This window comes from Carya illinoinensis, chromosome 12 (assembly GCF_018687715.1).
Source record: "Carya illinoinensis cultivar Pawnee chromosome 12, C.illinoinensisPawnee_v1, whole genome shotgun sequence".
Classification (NCBI taxonomy): Eukaryota; Viridiplantae; Streptophyta; class Magnoliopsida; order Fagales; family Juglandaceae; genus Carya; species Carya illinoinensis.
The window spans coordinates 3,675,001-3,695,463 of record NC_056763.1 but is presented as its reverse complement, the minus strand read 5'-3'; the positions used below and the strand labels follow the sequence as shown (position 1 = coordinate 3,695,463).

Genomic DNA, 20,463 nt, shown 5'->3' with positions numbered 1-20,463 from the left:
TATCGTCCAATCTGAAACGGGGGCTGGGGTCGTCACAGATAATCAAATGTGAGATTAAGTTGAGTAAAATTGACAAAAGAAAAAAGATGTGATATTGTGCAAACTATGGCTAATGAGATGGGCAAGCTGATGCTAATACTCTAACAATGTAGTTATTAATTTCAAAGCCTTGTCTTTTTTTTTTTTTTTAATTTTTTTAATTTTTTTAATTTTATTTTTTGATATTGATCACATAACATCCGACGTCTATGGGAAGGTGGTAAATGGTAGCAAATGAGAGTTCGGGAAAGAATATATATACTGCCTTGAAAGCAGATGTTGTAATACTCTACTTTTTATGTAAGAGTGGTAAATGAAAATTTGGTGAATATAATCATCTATGGTTTGAAAGGAAGAAATTCTAATATTTATAACTAATTAATTATTTAAGGGACACATAGCGTGTTTTGATAGTGAGATGATGTGATATGGTTTTAGATAAAAGTTGAATAAAATATTATTAGAATATTATTTTTTAATATTATTATTGTTTTGAGATTTAAAAAAGTTGAATTATTTATTATATTTTGTATAAAATTTTTTAAAAAATTATAACAATGAGATAATATAAGTTGAGATGATTTTAATATCCAAATAAGTCCTAAGATAATAATATTGATTATAGTCTTCCAAACAAAACAATAAGACTTGATGTGATGGGTTGTTTTCCGAGAAGTCTTGGCCTGCATTTCAACCACACATGTTTGGGTTTAAGCCTCAGGCCACTTCGACAAACTTCAAACTTTGTTTTTTCTGTTGCTATTTTCTTTCCATTGTAATATGACTATTTGTGAACATATTATCAATGCTTATGGTAGAGATAAAGTGTACATACTAGGAGCTGGCCCATCAGTTTAAAAAGGCCCGTTGCCAAGGTAAATGTGACCACTAGAAAAAAAAAATATATAAATAAATAAATAAATAAATAAATAAAAACCAAATCGGTTATATGGGCTTCAAAACTATAAAAAGAAAATCAATAAAGAGAAAATAAGAATGAATTAGAGAAAATAAGAATGAATTAGACTTAATTAAATTAGGTAGAATTAACATAAATAAATTATAATAACAAATAATAATAATGATATTTTGAGAGGGATATTTCTTGTCAAGTCCATTCTGAGTATACTTTAACCTAATAACCGAATTCGCCCCAACTCAAATCTCATTGTTCTAAAGGCCTCAATGTCATTAATAGGGCCCATCCCATGAGATCACACAAGAGGGAGAAGGGTATGAAATGTAGGAAACCATATACCAAAGATAGATGGGACCCACCTACTATGATAGTCCCCATCGCGCCTAGCATAAAGGAATTACATCGTTGTGCCAACAGAAGACTCGTGTGACCCTCCATTCTTTGACAAAGGGTACTAGAAGTGACTGCGTCGTTCACCCACTGTCGGGACTGGCCCAGGGACCTACGCCGCATTAATGACCCTGTCTCAAAAGACCACATCACATTAAATGCTTGTACTATAGCAAGCATGGGCGGGACGACTTAAACTTGATAGGATACCCACCGAAGGACAGCGCCGTTCGCCCATTATCAAGACTCGTCCAGAAGGCCATGTTGCATTAATGACGTAAATACTGAAGCCATGCCACATTAATGACTCTGTATCAAAAGACCACATCGCATTAAATACCCAGACTATATTAAGCGTGGGTGAGATGGCTTATGCCTAACAGGGTACCCCCCGAAGGACTTAGTATAAAAGCCTCATCCCAAGTACGAAAAAGTCTCTCGAGATCTTGGATACAAAAGCCTTTGAGATACACCTAAGGATATTGACTTAGACATCAAAGGCTTTCCGGACTACCCTGAGCCCATCTTCTTCTTTGTATTTGCAAGTGACGATCCCGGCTTGAGTTGCTAGAGCCTTGTCCAGGCGTACCAAACATGACATTAACAGTGACACTCTATTTCATCTTTTCTATAGACATAAAGTGTCCTTTGTATGTCGGTGACAACCCGTTCTCAAACAACTCGAGGACTAGAAACCTTATCAGCATACATGGAAGCACGTTTAGTGAAAATGGAACAGTTAGTGAAGATGTTGACAACACATGTGGAAACACTCTAGAGGGAGAATGAAGCTCAGCAGGTAAACACTTCCAAATTGCCTGAAGATACTAAGCCCATCCACAGTAAACATGTCAATCACAATGTAACACCCCGCCTAATTTCCTAGTAGGATTAACCTTTAATCTCCCTTTGAATGAGCTTATAATACTATATTATATTTTTGGGTTTCGTACTTTTCTTGGAATAAGATTTATTATTATGATTTTTTTTAAGGGATTTAGTTAGATTTGTTTTACCCATTAAATTATGGCATTTAGTGTCACTAGTGACTAAGCTTAGGAGTTAAGTATGGGTGATTTAGTCAGCAAGCAATCAGTGCCCACTTAATGCCCTTAAACCCTTAGAATGTTGTGGGCTAAGACTTAGGTTGTGTTTATCACTACACTACTATTTAATATTCTATCTAGAGATAAAAGCCAGTCAGTCCATATTAGAGAAATTGACCGGACAACCATTTTGGTCTAGACCGAACGGATCCAAGTTTTGGACCGGTTCAGTCTCAGTCTAATGATTTCTCAACTTTCAGTCTTTGGTCAGGTCCTGGGTGGGGTTTCCTCAAATAGGACCGACCGAATTGGAAAAATATATTTTTAATTTTTAAATATATTATATATATATATATATATTATTTTATATAATTAAATATGTAATTTTTATCTAATTTATTATTATCATTGAACATATAAAATATTTTTTTAATGAGTTAGTTGTATAATCCACATTAATAATTCACTTAATTTTAATTTAGTAATTTAAATAATTTTTTTTATTAATTCATTTAAAAAATAATAATAATTGGATTGAATCGGACCAGACTGATAACTATCGGTCTGGTTCCTATGGATGTTTGGTCCGATTTGGTTTGAAAAGAATGATGGATCGAAACTCGGACCGGACCGACCAATTTACATCCCTAATTTTATCATTACTTTTCACATACTTTTCACTACTATTTACTACTATTCAATATTTCATCATTAATTTTTTACTATTTTTCACTACTTTATCTGAGATCATCTTCCTACCTAAACTTAGCCTTAGAAATATTGAACCAAGCCTTATAAGAGTTTAAAGTCTTTGTGGAATAGTTTTAGAATGATTTGGCCCAAGTGTAAGGAAGGCATAAGGGGGCTTCACTTGGTGTTAGCTTTGACCCATGTTCAATTTATGTTAGTTGATTACGCCCAAAGAATAACGTGGTAGTTGTAGCACAGTTTTGGGGTGTCGATTCCACAGGGAGACAAATTAAAAGAATAGCAAGAGGAACAAAGAAACTAAAGAAAAAATATTAAATAAGTAATAGAGAACAAAGATTAATTTTAAATGTAAATTCAAGTGAAACAAAGTGATTAACAGAAAAAGTACTCAAATTTGACAAACAGTAGAGCGTCGGGAATCCCTTGCACAAATCTGGTATTTTAATTATTCTTAATTCATTGGATAACTCAATTAGGAACTCAATTCCCGCAATTCCCAATCGGAAGGTATAGATTTATAAACCAAACTTAAATCAAGTGTAACCCTTTGAAAAAACATTCACCACTTTTAAAAAACGTGAATTACTACCCCTATTGATAAAATCCAATGACGACAATATACTCAGGAAGCGATATTGCAGCAAAAAACTAAATTAATATAGATAAATAATTGATCCAAACATAATCAAAGAACTAATCCATTCAATAGAAAAAGCATGACTGAATCCATAAACAGAATAAATTCTATGATTATTCGGAAAAGAAAACATCAACGATGAATTGAGAATGATAAAAAAAAAAAGAGTTTTAGAAATTGAAAATCAAATACATAAATTAACAATAAATTAGAAATACCACCTAATGTGCAAGTTCATCCCTAACCCTACTTGAGAATTTAGTTACCCATAAATATAATGGACAACAAAAATCTCCAGAGAAAACTGAACCGAACGGTGGCCATGGAAATGATTTTCTCCTCTCTTCAGATCTACCTCTTGTGCCTCTTCCTCCCCTCCATGTCGTGCTAATGATATGCTTATATAGGGTAAGAAAGAAACTCTAATGTCCTCTTGATTTCCGCATAAAAAAATCGCTTAAATTTTAGGACTTATCTTGGCAGCCACGTACAGCCTTCAGGAGTTTGAATTTGGAAATCCATATTAGAGATAAAGTTATAGCCCTTTAAGATAGCTTTCCAATGCATCAAGAATCGCATCAATCCGATATATGAGTAAAAAGATACAGTTAAAAAAATAAAGTATGTCCAGACTGTCTCCTAGCGAATTTCGGACTTGGACTTCTTGTGGTTTCATTTTGTGATTTTTTTTTTCTTTTTCTTTTCTTCCAAATTGCTCTCAAACCCCATGAATGTCCTCCTTTGAATTTGACTGGGCTTGAATTGCTCTTTTATAAATTCTGAAATTAGACATAAAAAAAACTGCTTAGGAGTATCCCAATGTAAATAGAAATTCAATTTAAGAATACACATTAATTCCTATGATTTCTATTCACATTTTAGCATTTTAGTCCAATAATAGGGTATATAGAGTGCACTTTCGCACACTCATTACACCCCCCAACTTACTCCTTGCTAGTCCCTAGCAATTTTCATGTCAAAACAACGAAAGAGACCAAAGAAAATCACACATAAAGGCCATCAAGTCACGCTTTCCAGATTCACATATCAAAACAATCTAAGGAATCTAATAACCCATCAAGATCAATCCACCTATAGCAATCCACAGAGTGTGTGTGTGTTCTCCAAGCCATAACTATCGTACTACTAACCTTGACACATGCAACATCAAGAACATCTTAAGCAAAATGTTCAACTCCATAACTCACGGGTATAATAGTGTTTCATGTAAGGGCTCTCTCTATGGAGTTGACAATGGGTGTATATACACTCTCATGAAAAATTAGGCAATTATGTACAAGCAACAAGCAAACATTGATCTTATGATAAGAACACTAACAAATGAGACTTCCATCAATCTTTCCAACAGCTTACTTAGGATCAGAATGGTCAACAAAAAATGTTGTAATGTGGCTTGATTTTGGGGTTATATAAAAAAAAAGGATGAAAGGGATTCAAAAACTTCCAAGTACATACAAAGAGAATTTTATTAAATATCTCAATAGACCACACTTCTCACTTGATATACTCTCAAACTTTTCAGATCATCAAATAATAAATCTTTTCCTTCTTCTTCCTTTTTTTTTTCAACAATTTGATGGACAAACACATGCCACTTTTGTATTCTTTCCATCTCTACCAACTTCTTGTTTTTTTTTTTTTTTGAGCTCACTCAATTGAACACTTTGCAACTTGTACTCTTCTCTTTTTTCTGTCGTCTTCTTCTTCTTCTTAATTGAAAATGATCAAATTAAAGAAAGAAAATACAAATTCCACACCTAGTATACACTTGGAAGTAAAAAGGGTAAGAAAATCTGTGTATAGGTTATACTCCAATGTGGAGAGGCATGGATGATATGGGCATATGAAAAGAAAAAGCTACAAGTGTTTATTGGCTCAAAGTTGGCTACTAGGGGTCTATGATGGAAAGGATAGCTTGAAAGGCTCAAACGCTAATCCTAAGTTGACCTTCGTCATATCCCAAGTATATCCACTATTGTACCGCAAATCATGTAATGATATTCTCAAAAGAAGTGCCCGATTCAACAGATTAATGAACGCTTATCATAATTTACTACATTTGTATGCTCTCAATCCTCTCCAAACTCACATGAATACTTAAGCAAAAGAGTTCTCTAGCTACATGTGTCAAACCACCATCTTACCACAAAACTTGGATAAGTGCATTAAGGATTCTGTGAATGTTTCAGCAAAAAATGATTTGGTGGGTTTGGTGAATTCACAAAGATGGCTATGAATGAGAATGAGTACACAGCACGTGTGATGCAAATTAAAAAAAATTGACACATGAAAATATGTCACAGAGTTCCAACAAGCATTTTAAATACTGAATTTGCACCACCACCCCCAACTTAAATGAAATATTGTCCTCAATGTTTAAGAATCAAAATTGAATGGGGAGTAACTGAAAATGGTAGAATACACCTGATGAGTGACGTGGGTAGCTCCCTAAAGACTAAATATGGTAATCTGAAATGACAAAATGAAACTATCCTGCAATAAAAAACAAAGAAAACAACAGTAAACAAAAAGGAAAAGAAAGAAAATAAGAAAAAATAAAAAAACAAAACAAAACAAAGCAAAACAAAATAAATAAAGAAACACATACCTTGGTGGTGTGGTCAAGGTTGATAGACTAGATCCACAAGTGGAATGTCTTCCACTTCCGGAACTTGCCTATCAATTAATATTTGAAGGCGTTGACCATTTACTTTAAAGATCCGACCCCATTTACAAAAATATTTTTCACTAGAAATGGGTCAATCCACCTAAACCGAAGTTTTACTTTGTGCTTGTGAGATTCAAAATCATATAAGCATATTCGGTCATTAGGTTTAAACCTCTTCCTAAGAATATTTTTATCATGAAACGTTTTCATTTTAACCTTATAGACTTTAGACTTAGGCAAAGATTTCAATTTAACTCTTGGTGCTTTCATACTTACAGGAATCTGTTTTCCACATTTCTTAGGCAACTCCTCAAATTTCTGTTGCCAAACCTGTGTGCCATAATCCTGAGTTTCATCAAAAACAGTACAAATATCAATAACATCAGATGAATCACTAACATATGTATTAAACTTAGAATTCACAGGGGAATATTCAAGGGGATCAAAATCATGAGTTGTGTGAACTCTCTTGTCTATGAGTGCATCAATCATATACGTTTGGTGGCACTCGTCATCTATTGGCTACTTCTCAATATGAAAAATGTTGACCTCTATGGTCATGTTTCCAAAAGATAACTTCATCAACCCTGTGACGCCCCCAAATCCCCATGCACGGACACGGGAAAATCGAGACGTCCGGATGGTGACAACCCGGGTCACCACCCTAACGACGGGTGCCAAGTGTGTGCAAAGGCAACATATGTGCACGAAGAAACACGCAGCGGATAACGAAAGTCATATAACTAAGTACCAGAATTTTTCTTAACGTATTACAAGCTGTTTCAAAACATACATAAAATATTACAAAACACTAACATAGTTTTAAACCAAAAACAAAGCATAACATCAGCAACCCGACGGAGCCGCATCCTCGGGCTCAGCCTCCTCTTCCTCATCCTCAAAACCTGCACCAAAAGCTACGGAACCAAAAATGGTACCGCAGGTAAGTAAAACCCAAACACTACTAGATAAAAAGACATAGAACTCAAACAAAATGCATGAAGCATGCCCAATGCACAAATCCCAAAAACATAATTTTTCACACACGCCAAAAATCCCATTTGGCCCAAAAACACATCTTTTCCAAAAACCACGCCAAAAGTCACATTTGGCCTCGATAACCGTCTCAAACCAAAAATCATTTTATCCGTATGCACCATGACCTCCCCTAGGGGTCATCCGCACACCCTGGCTCCAGTGTCGCACTGCAGAGTACCACTACGCATGTGACACCTAACAAGCGATGCCCAGTTCCACGCCACGCGTGTTCGTAGCCAAGCATCCTCTAGCCCTCACCAGCGAAGGGCCACGGAGTCGGTGCGTAGGGCGATGCCCGGTTCTGCGCCCGGCGCGTTCGTAGCTAAGCAACCCCTAGCCCCCGCTCCCGTCGTCGCCCAGCGACGACCCAGGGGACATCACTCAGTTTATTCCGCTCCCGAGTGACCAGAGGAGCTCCACCGGGATAATACCCCATCCCGGCTTGGGGTCGTGATACACACGCACCCGTAAGTCCACTTACGCCAATAAACAGGCTTTTCACAAGTACACAAAAAAACTCACGTGCATGCACCATGTAAATGCCATATCAATGCACCAAAATAAACAACCAACATATATCAATTAAACAAGCAACTCCGTCCTCCATCCATCCGACCCCCGAACTCCTCGGACTCAGTCCGGAATCAACCAACCAGCAGATAAAATTATTGAATGAGCAATATATTTTTAAATCTGAAAATAGGGTTTGGAAAATACTTACAGCGCTATACGGTAATTTTAGAAAACACTCGGCGTTGCAAACAGCGGAGAAAAAGCAACGTTACAGTGAAAATTCACTGTAGCCGTGGGTTGTGAAATACCCACTTTTGAACGGGGACAAACCAGGGCTTGGGATTGATAGGGAATGGTCTAGGGATGATTGTGAAGCTATTGGAAGTGGTGGTTGGCCGTGGGTGGCGGCGAAAACGCCGGAGAGAGGCCAGATTTCCCAAAAAGGAAAGCTAGCTCGTGGGAGCTGTTCTGGTGGTCGTTGGAGGCCGAAAATAGGTGGGTTAGGACGGCAAGGGACCGGTGATGAAGTGGTGAAGAAATGGTGGCCGGAGGTGGAGCGACGGCGGCAGATCGGAGCAAAACCCGTGCAGGCTTTAAAGGAGTTTTCCGGCCAAACGGCCGGGGGGATGGGGGTGGAAATTGGTGGGGAGGTGCGCTGGAGGGAGGGGAGTCGAACGGTGGCGGTGGTGAGCCGCACGGTGGCCGGACGGCGGCAGGTCGAGGGGTTGAAGAGCTCCGGCGTGAGAGAGGAGGAGAGAGAGAGGGACGGGGGTCAACGTGGGAAGGGGAAGAAAAAAAGAAAAGAAAGAAAAAAGAGAAAAAGAAAGAAAAAGAAAGAAGAAAAAAGAGAAAAAGGAAAAAAGAAAAAAGGAAAAAAAGGAAAAGAGGTGTAGGGAAAGAAGATGAGGTCTAATCCTTATTCCGGGAAAATAACATTAAACCGCCGCAACGAGATTAAAAACCGTAAACAACTAAAAGAAATAAAACACAACATCAAATAAATTAAAAACCAATTTTAAAACGCAATAATTTAAAATAAATAAACTAATATATTAATTAAAATAAAAACAACCATTTCAGCGAAAACACAAGCGAAAGCGGGTCATCACAAACCCATTCCTGCAATTTATAAGTGCATTAGCCATAGCAAGGAAAGGTCTACCTAATATGAGAGGAACTTTAGAGTTAGACTCAACAACTGATTGAGTGTCCAAAATTAAGAAATCAACAGGATAATAAAACTTGTCAATTTGGATCAAAACATCCTCAACTATCCCTCTCGGTTTCTTAACTGAACGATCAGCCAACTGAAACACGACAGAAGTAGGCTTAATTTCACCCAAACCAAGCTGCAAATAAATGGAATAAGGCATCAAATCAACACTAGCTCCTAGATCTAGCAAGGCTTGCCCAAACTCATGATTCCCAATATTACATGCAATGGTTGGACAACTAGGATCCTTGTACTTAGGAGGAATTCGCTGCTCAATTAGAGCACTAACTTGCTTTGTCAGAAATGCTGTCTTCTTAACATGGTGCTTCCTCTTAACTGTACACAAATCTTTAAGAACTTTTACATAAGTGGGAACTTGTTTAATAACATGTAACAGAGGAAGGTTAATCTTTACCTGCCTGAGGTTCTCCAAGATTTCATTACTAGGATCCAAAGTTCGCATACCAGATTTTAAAGCTTGAGGAAATGGTACCTTAACTGGACTCTTGATTACCTCGGCATCCTTGGGGAACTCGGTGCTATCATTGCTTTGTTCCTCTTCAACATCCTCTTGCTTATCAGTTGTTGGGATGTGTAAGGACTTACCACTTCTTGTCATAATGGCATTGACTTCTTTTAATTTTTTTTGTGCCATATACTGATCTTGGGGTGCGGATTGAGCTTGAGAAGGAAACTTGTCACGCTCATTCACACTCAAGGAGCTCATTATCTTGGATATATGACTCTTTATCTCTTTGTTTTCTTCAACAACCTGCATAATCAAAGATTTAAACTTTTGATTAGTTTTACTCTGTGCTTCAATAAAAGCATGCAAAGTGTCTTCTAAAGGACTCATAGAAGATGAAGGTGCATGATATGGTGCAGGATATGATCTAGGGGGTTGTGCAGGCAGCTGGTTTTCAGACTTCCAGCTAAAATTGGGGTGATTACGCCACCCAGGATTGTAGGTATCAGAGAAAGGTGCAACAGGCTTCATGTACATACCTAAGGCATTACATTGTTCCTCATACATTAGCCACGTGTGTTGGCTTTAAGTCTTTATTCTTCAACACCTCTAGCTCCCTAGTGAGCATCTCAACCTTAGCCTTTAGGTTATCTTCTTCCCTGAGATGGTAAATTCCACCACCATTTAGGTTTCCTACAGGTCGTGACCTATTAGTGCTCTCAGTACCACTAGGTCCAGTCCAAGTGTGAGCTTTTTTAGCAAGCTCATTGAGGTATTCTATGGCCTCATCAAGATCTTTCTGTAAGAACTCACCATTACACATCATCTCCACAAATTGACGCTCTCTAGGTGTAACTCCCTCATAAAAATAGCTCACTAAGCGCCAATTCTCATATCCATGGTGAGGACACATACTTAATAGCTCCTTAAATCTCTCCCAAGACTGATACAAAGTCTCACTATCCTTTTGTACAAAGGTGGAGATTTGCCTTTTTAAAGCATTGGTCTTATGTTGGGGAAAGTATTTATTAAAGAAGACCTGAGTCATCTCATTCCATGACCCAATAGATCGTGGTCTCAATGAGTATAGCCAACTCTTAGCTCTATATTTCAAAGAGAAAGGAAAGAACTTAAGTCTCACAATGTCATCAGTTGCATTTTGACCATGAAAAGTCGCAACTACTTCCTCAAACTACCTAATGTGCACATATGGATTTTCATTTTCCAAGCCATGAAAAGTAGGGAGTAACTGTATCATCCCTGTTTTAAAATCCAATTGGCGAATATTAGCTGGAAACATGATGCATGATGGTGTGGCTGTGCGTGTAGGGTGGAGGTAATCCTGAAGGGTCCTAGTGGGTTGATTTTCGTGTTCACTCATTTTCTCAGAATTAGAAGAATTATCAAACAAATGACCAGAAAAATTAAACTCTGACTCTAACACAGGTCTACAAGCAAACCGACCCAAGGCGCCTCTATACCTGTGCATGCAAGGTAGAGAAAAACCCAACACTAAAAAAAGCTACAAAAAGAAAAAGAAAGGAAAAAAAAAACCAAGATGCAGCAAGCTAAAATAGGGAACGAAGTTACCGCCTTTACAAATTGTTGAAAAGAAAAACTATCTCACAATTCTTCTACCGTCTCTCCGGCAACGGCTCCAAAATTTGATTACGCCCAAAAAATAACGCGGTAGTTGTAGCACAGCTTTGGGGTGTCGATTCCACAGGGAGACAAATTAAAAGAATAGCAAGAGGAACAAAGAAACTAAAGAAAAAATATTAAATAAGTAATAGAGAACAAAAATTAATTTTAAATGTAAATTCAAGTGAAGCAAAGTGATTAACAGAAAAAGTACTCAAATTTGACAAACAGTAAAGCGTCGGGAATCCCTTGCACAAATCTGGTATTTTAATTATTCTTAATTCATTGGATAACTCAATTAAGAACTCAATTCCCGCAATTCTCAATTGGAAGGTATAGATTTATAAACCAAACTTAAATCAAGTGTAACCCTTTGAAAAAACATTCACCACTTTTAAAAAACTTGAATTACTACCCCTATTGATAAAATCCAATGACGACAATATACTCAGGAAGCGATATTGCAGTAAAAAACTAAATCAATATAGATAAATAATTGATCCAAACATAATCAAAGAACTAATCCATTCAATAGAAAAAGCATGACTGAATCCATAAACAGAATAAATTCTATGATTATTCGGAGAAAAAAACATCAACGATGAATTGAGAATGATAAAACAAAAGAGTTTTAGAAATTGAAAATCAAATACATGAATTAACAATAAATTAGAAATACCATCTAATGTGCAAGTTCATCCCTAACCCTACTTGAGAATTTAGTTACCCATAAATATAATGGACAACAAAAATGTCCAGAGAAAACTGAAGCGAACGGTGGCCATGGAAGTGATTTTCTCCTCTCTTCAGATCTGCCTCTTGTGCCTCTTCCTACCCTCCATTTCGTGCTAATGATATGCTTATATAGGGTAAGAAAGAAACCCTAATGTCCTCTTGATTTCCGCATAAAAAAATCGCCTAAATTTTAGAACTTATCTTGGCAGCCGCGTACAGCCTTCAGGAGTTTGAATTTGAAAATCCATATTAGAGACAAAGTTATAGCCCTTTAAGATAGCTTTCCAATGCATCAAGAATGGCATCAATCTGATATATGAGTAAAAAGATACAGTCAAAAGAATAAAATATATCCAGACTGTCTCCTAGCGAATTTCGGACTTGGACTTCTTGTGGTTTCATTTTGTGATTTTTTTTTCTTTTTCTTTTCTTCCAAATTGCTCTCAAACCCCATGAATGTCCTCCTTTGAATTTGACTGGGCTTGACTTGCTCTTTTATAAACTCTGAAATTAGACATAAAAAAAAACTGCTTAGGAGTATCCCAACGTAAATAGAAATTCAATTTAAGAATACACATTAATTCCTATGATTTCTATTCACATTTTAGCATTTTAGTCCAATAATAGGGTATATAGAGTGCACTTTCGCACACTCATCATTAGTGCAAGCCTTCCAAGCCTCATTTTGTGGATGTTGATGCCTCTCATGATCTATTAAAATCTGGAACCAAGCCCTCAAAGCCTTAAACCATAAACCATGCAACTCCATCTCATGGCCTTTTTAAGCCCAAACAAGACTCAAAGCTTTGGCTTGCATTTTTACACTTCTATTTTAAGCCCACATATACCATACCATTGGTTTTCCTCAAGCACATATTGTAACCCAGGCCCCTAAGGATTTCCTTTGACCCAAATTAAGTTTTGAACTTGAGTTAAGAGCATTAATCAACTTTATCATGATTAGCGATCTTTAAACCTTATTTTGAGCTTACTTTTTCTTCTTAATCTTTTTAGGCATTTTGATATGAAATTTACTTATTTTATTATTCATTGCATCATTCTTAAATCATATTGGAACCCTAGATAGATCTTCACACATGTCATTAAGGGTAATGACCCCACACTAACCGGCACACATGTGTATTCTTGGTGCATTGTACCAATTTAGCCCTTAGTCCATGCCAATTTCATTCTTTCCTCAAGGAAATTTTTTTCTTTTAACCACCTCACATTATCCCTCTTAGTTCAATGGAGAGTTGGTCATTTTGGCCTCCAAGGAACCAAACCACAAGAAGCCAATCGATTCCATTGGAGGCCTAGTTGAAGCCAAACCGAATGGCTTGTGTTTGGTTACACTTCTGCACATGGCTAAGCCACCACCACACGCCACCTCCCTCCTTCTCCAATCCCCAAGGGCACCTCCAGTCATCATCATGACGGACCTTGACTCAAAGCCACTTCATGTAGAGCCAAAACTAATTGGCTTTTTGTGCTACACACTCATCATTACTTGGCAGCCAATCCTCCACCATTTACCACCTAAAAAGGGCATCCAAGAGTGTCATTACACCTGTGCATTTCAGCCATGGAGATAAAACAAAGGGATGCAAGAAAGTGAAGTGAAAATCTTAACTTGGTACAAATTTGATTACAGTTGCTACGATTTTTCCAAACTCAAGCAGTTTGTAAGTTGGCCTTTAACTTACACATTGAAGTTGTTTAAGATTTATTGATAAATCCCACATTCATGCTATAATTGTAATTTTGAACATGAAATATCATGTTCTAGGATACACAGAGTACATGACTACTTGCCTATACGACATGTGGCATTTTCACAATTTTTAGGACATTGCATATAAATGTTATTTTCACATGAAAGCTTGATACATATACACATTTCATGAACTACATTTTTCAATTATAGCATGAAAATAATTTTTGTTACGACTCCAAAGGTTAGGATGGGGAATTATCCTAGTAGAGCTCTTTTGTTCACTCTGGAATGAGTAAAAATAGGGTAATAACCATTGGGTTTATGAAGAATAGTTAATGGGCTTCAAATAGATTATTTTTAAAGAAAGCCGGAGCGAAGTAAAATGTTATGATACCTAAGGCTAGTGGATATACATGTTATGATGTTATTTTATGTTACCAATGCATTGAAAACGAGTCTGCGGACAACATAGTTTCAACGTGAGTTATACTATGGTCACCAGTAATTACTCACAGTGCATATGAGAAATTATGATGATACCATATGTTATGATGTTACGATTGAATATGAATCGCTAATAATGATGAAATGTTATGATGAAATATATATTTTTGACAATTGAAGTGAAAAATATTCTTTATAAGAAAATATGCATCAAAGTCTTTTTGAAAATGTCAAAGAATCTAGATGAAAGACAAATACTGATTTTCTGCATAGCACGAATTTCATATTTATCATTCATTATGCATAATTTATCTTTGTGCATATTAGTTGTCTAACTTACTGAGATTTTAAGTAAATCTCACCCATTGTGGACCCACTATCATTCCACTCGAAATGATAAAAATTGTGTTAGGAATTGACGAGGATGAACCAGTAGATCCAATTGATTAAAGAGGAGCCGGATCTCGACAAAAGATTAGATCTCATTTTAATATTTATAGCTCTAACCCTTCATACATTAGAACGCATAAAGCAGATGATTTAGCCATGGAGACTTATTATTAGGAATAATTGTACTAAGTTTATGCTATCTTATGATTTGAACTTATGATGGTTATGAATGACATTGAGATGTTTTAGCTTATTATGACATAAGTTTTATTTAATCACCCTTATTCTGCTGCAATTATTGCATATTGCTAGATATATTTTATAGGATGCATTGCATATTAACTATCATGAATGGGGATATATAACCTTATGTTATATGTCCAGACACTCTAAGTCTCTGTTTCCATCCCAAGCGGAGGTTGGGGGTATCACGCATAGGCTGTAGGAGAATTAATGGATGTCGATAACAAAGAGAAGAAGAAGATGCAGCACGAGCTTTATGATCTCATGGACAAATACAAAATGATGGCCAAGAATGTGGGAGCCTCGTCCTTAGTAGACCCAATGCTCACTAGCACAAACCTACCATACAATGCAAAAGTGATGGTCATGCCACTGCCACCAAAATTCAAACTCCCTTAGATAGACTTATATGATGGGTTTAAGGACCCCTGGGAATATCTGGACACCCTCAAAGCACACATGACATTACACGTATTTTGGAGGAAGATCACGTGTAAAGCCTTCCCATTGATCCTCAATGGTGCAGCGCTAGCCTGGTTTGCCTTGCTGGCACCTAACTTGATCTACATCTTTGAGGACCTGGCTTGTCTCTTCACTATGCAGTTTATGGCTAGCAGGAGGAGGAGATGCCTGGCGGCCTACCTTCTCACCATCAAGCAGCAAGTGGGTGAGAACTAGGCTTATCTATTTAGATTCAATAAAGAGTGCATGACCACTAACTATCAGGATGAGAAGATTACACTCTCTGCCCTCTTAGGCAGCGTATGGCCCCAAAACCTGTTTATGGTCGAGTTGGCCAGGAAGACCCCTATCACAATAAAAGAAATCATGAACCAAGCTGACGGGTTCATAAATGCTAAAGACACACTTCGAGCATTGATAGCACCAAGCAAGATAGAGCTAGAGTAGGTCAATAAGAAAAACATGAATTCAACACAATCCAAAACTGCAGACAAAGCGAAGGAGGACACTATAGCAAAGGGCGGGATGATTCTAGCCTGTAGAAGGGGGCAGGTGCCCAACATGATTGAGTGACTCTAATAATAGAGGCGAAGAATAGATTGGCCCCCCTGTCCCATTATTGCATAATCCATTATTCCATAAAGGAGAAGGGGGCACATAACTGCCAGGAACCACGTCAACTGTTGAGAGGAAAGGGAGCATAGCTGGTAAGATTTGCTTGGCCCAGGAGAAGTGAAAGTCCAAGGAGGCAAGAACAGCGCGAGCCCTTGGGCCATCGTTGATGTGAACCTGTGGAATTAGAATCTCTTAAACCTACAATCAATTTGAAAACTCATCCAAGAAAGCCAAAATCAAGTCAATGGGTGACCGGTGTAAAACTGCAAGTGCACAGTATCGTAGTTTTATAGTAAAGTAATAAGAAGAGTATCGTCCTCAGGGATTAGTACCTTACGTTTGCCAAATACCAAAATTATACTAAACTTGATTTTATCTAGAGGAATCACTAAGATTTTTGTAGTTGCAATCTAAACTAGATCAACTCAAAGAAAAAATGTGCAAAGGAAATAACACTGACGTTCGAAGATCAAATTAATGGGAAGAAAACTTCTTGGAAATTGATTTCACCTACTTCTTCACTATGCTTTTCTCATCCAGCTAATTTAATTTAAGTCTCTTTTGTCTATTAGCAAATCTCTAATTCATCCAAAAGCCTCGTTCGATAGTCAATTGGAATTGACTCTTGGTTATCAATTCACACAAGAATATGCAAATTCAATAATCAAGAACGCAATAAGACCAATGATTTAATTACTACATAGGTTCATACAAGTCTTTCGATCTCTATACTTACCTATGCTGAAATATCCAAGATCTACCCTATGATTCCCTCTTTCGACAGCAAATCACAAGATTACTTATCATCTAATCAATGGCCAGTTAATTAAAAGCAATAAATTCAAAATAAATCAGATAAACAAAGAGAGAATTGCATTAAATTAGCATAGACAATCAAGCATAGTTCGGAAATAGGTTACATCGTTTTCCTAGAATGAAGAAAATTTAGCTCATGCTAGACATGGAATTCAACATAAACGAATTCACCATAATTGTTCTGAGAAGATGGGAAGAAGAAAATAAACACTGAAAAATCCTCCTTGCAGCCTCAACTCATCGTCAAAAGCTCAAGGGAACGATTCAACGCTTTTCTCTCGTCCGTGTTCGTGTATGATTCCAACGTACGTGCAATAATTGGAATTCCGTCTCCAAAAATAGATGAATTGAATCCCTCTAATTGTGTTTTTCTCTCCCAAGAAGTGTTCTCCAGTCAAAACTCGAGGCTCTAGAGTGAAAAATTGCTTTTATATGGTCTCACGGCGGAAAACCTAAAATCTGTCAAAATACGATGTTCGCTCGAGAGGGTGTCGAGCGCGCGACGAGCGTTCGACTCTGCCTGATTTCGCTCGAGCGGCCAATGTCTCTGCTCGAGAGATCTTTGTTTTTCAGCAACCCGCTCGATCTCCCTGTCGAGCGGCAGTCGAGCGTTTGAATCTGCTTGAATTCGCTTGAGCGGCCAAAAGCCTCCGCTCGAGCGAACTTGTAAAATCTGCAATATGAAATTTTGCAAGTCATCAAATACCCCCAAACTTACAACTTTGTTTGTCCTCAAACAAAAAAGAAAAGCAAATGATAGTTTAGGCAATATCGATTCAACCCGAAAGAGAAGTATCATCACTCACCAAGCTTTTATGAATTTAGATTTCATCTCTAGTATCTTACTCTTTTAACATCAAAGATGGCAGGAAAATCAATAAAAAATTTTACAATTTGTCAAGCAAGAGTTAGGCGTTTACTTCAACCTAAATCTAAGACCTTGAGTGTGTGTGTGATATAGTCAATTTAACCTCAAACCACCTACAAACTCAGATAAAAGTAGAACAACCAAAATTAGAAGAATTCTCTTAAAACTTAACCCCATAAGTCCAATTTTCAGAAATCCTCTCCACTAATATAGTCAACACCAAAATCAGAGATTAAAAGGTCTTTAATAAGGTTGTAATGATAGGCCACAGGGTGAGGGTTAAGAAAGAACTGGATATGAGAAATTAAATTAAACTGGGAAAATACTTGGTGAAAAGAACATTAAAAGAGAAACTCACATGATTCAAATCATAGCTCTTTCTTGGCAATATGCTCATACTTGTGGCATTATTATTGCTGTAATCACTGATGTAATACCAACACTTCCCTTAACAAAATCTGAGGTAATTCACATTCCGCTTGGCGACTTCTTTTTTTTTTTCTTTTTTTTTTCTTCTTCTTCTTTTTCTTTGATCAAACAGAGCAAACATAATTTTTTTTTTTTCAGTCACTTCCTTTCTTCTTCTTCTTTTTCTTTGATCAAACAGAGCAAACATAATACGGTTCATCATGAAACCAATTTTCTCTTTTAAATGTAACTTTCCATCAAAGTATTTTCTCAAACTATCAACGGTAGATTCATTATTTTTCAGGCTTAGAGCGGGCATGGTTTATGTAGTTCAAAGAATCAATAAAGGCTCATGAAAGCTCAAGGGGGTTGACTATAGAAACACACCATGTAATGATGGCATGACATTTAGGACGGCTGGGAAAGCTTTTTGGTTATGCCAAAGAAATGCCTAGATCATTTCTCTAATATTTGGTCTCAACTAGGATTTCGCCTCAAGGACCCATCAACGGATTCTAGAGCAAAGCAAAATCGTACCTCCCTCTTTCAATTAATTCAACTTCTTCTCTTCATAAGTAAAATGGAATAAGAGAAAAACGACTATGTGCTCAATTGTGTTCAAGGTCAAAGATTTAAACCAGAGTACCCACAAAACTTCACTTGACATAAAAGAAATTTTTGAAAATTTTTCTCAAAACCATCTTCAATCACAAATTTCAGAGTCATAGAGAATTCAATCTTACTCCAATGCATGCTTGGTAAGAGAATCAAACAACCCATCAACAACCCAAGACTTAGAAAACAAGAGGATCAAATGATTATAGGAGTTTACACCCCCAAACTTAAATTAAACAATGTCCTCATTGTAATGCAAAAGTAAAAAGGATTGAAGAAATAAAAGAAACTTCCCTGGTTGCATCATGAATCTTCCGTAGATTAGAATTTTTCAGCTCTTTATTCTTGCTAAATAAACCTGCATCAAAAACCAATTTATTAAAACTTAAATAAATAAAGATAATAAAATAAATGAAAGAAAGAAAGATAGATCTATAGGTTGCCTCCCATAAGCGCTTGTTTTAAAGTCTACAGCCAGACTTTTCAATGATCATCAATTAGGATCTCCAAGAGGAATAAATGCAAAGTTCCTCTCCATTTGCTCTCCATAGTAGTGCTTCAATCTTTGACCATTAACTCTGAAAATATTCCCTGTCTTGTCCTTCAAATCTACTGCTCCAAAAGAGAAAACCTCATGAATTGTATAAGGACCCGTCCATCTTGATTTTAACTTTCCTGGGAAGAGTTTGAGTCATGAATTGAAGAGTAAAACTTGTTGTCCTGGAGCAAACTCTCGCCTAAGAATCTGTTTGTCATGCCACTTCTTCGTCCTTTCTTTATAGATCTTTGCATTCTCATATGCATCATTTCGGAACTCTTCCATCTCATTCAATTGAAGAAGTCGCTTTTCACCTGCTGCCTTCAAATCAAAATTAAACTTTTTTACAGCCCAATAAGCTCTATGCTCCAACTCTACAGGAAGATGACATGCCTTTCCAAACACTAATCGGTATGGAGACATCCCGATAGGTGTTTTAAAGGCTGTACGGTATGCCCACAAAGCATCATCAAGCTTCTTTGCCCAATCCTTTCTATTGATTTTGACCGTCTTCTCAAGGATGTTCTTGATCTCTCTATTTGAAATTTTAGCTTGACCATTAGTTTGAGGATGGTAAGCAAGTGCTATCTTGTGCTTCACACCATATTTAGACAGAAGATTCTCAAACAACTTGTTGCAAAAGTGAGTCCCTTCATCACTAATAATAGCTCGTGGAGTGCCAAATCTTGTAAATATGTTCTTGTGCAGAAATTTGAGCACTACCTTTGCATCATTTGTTGTTGTAGCAATTGCTTCCACCCATTTTGACACATAGTCAACTGCTAATAAGATATAAGCAAAACCAAAAAAAGGAGGAAAATGCCCCATAAAATCTATTCCCCAAACATCAAACAACTCAACTTCTAAGATACCTTTCAATGGTAACTCATGACGCCTTGAAATATTTCCCATACGTTGGCACCGGTCACAAGTTTTCACCAAAGTGTAACTATCACGAAAAATGGAAGGCCAAAAGAACCCACTTTGAAGTACCTTAGCTGCTGTACGGGTGACTCCAAAGTGTCCTCCATATGATGAGGAATGACAATGATGGAGGATGCCTTGCATCTCTTCTTCCGGTACACATCTTCTAATGATTTCATCAGGGCATTTTTTGAACAACAAAGGCTCATCCCACAGATAATAATTCACATCATACAAAAATTTCTTACGTTGATGGTAAGTAAGATCAGGTGGTAAAACTTTACAAGCTAGATAGTTAACAATATCAGCATACCACGGAAGCTTGATCTCACATGCAAACAATTGTTCATCAGGGAATGCCTCTTGGACCACTGAATCTGGTCTTT

The 20,463-nt window shown here is 36.9% G+C and overlaps 1 non-coding gene across 1 annotated transcript; it reads left to right on the top strand.

Annotated features, from left to right (window-relative positions):
- Nucleotides 1-10,554: 10,554 nt before the first annotated feature.
- Nucleotides 10,555-10,662, top strand: LOC122290568. The gene has a single exon (XR_006236431.1). It is a non-coding gene; the product is annotated as a small nucleolar RNA R71 (small nucleolar RNA).
- The last annotated feature ends 9,801 nt before the right edge of the window (nucleotides 10,663-20,463 follow it).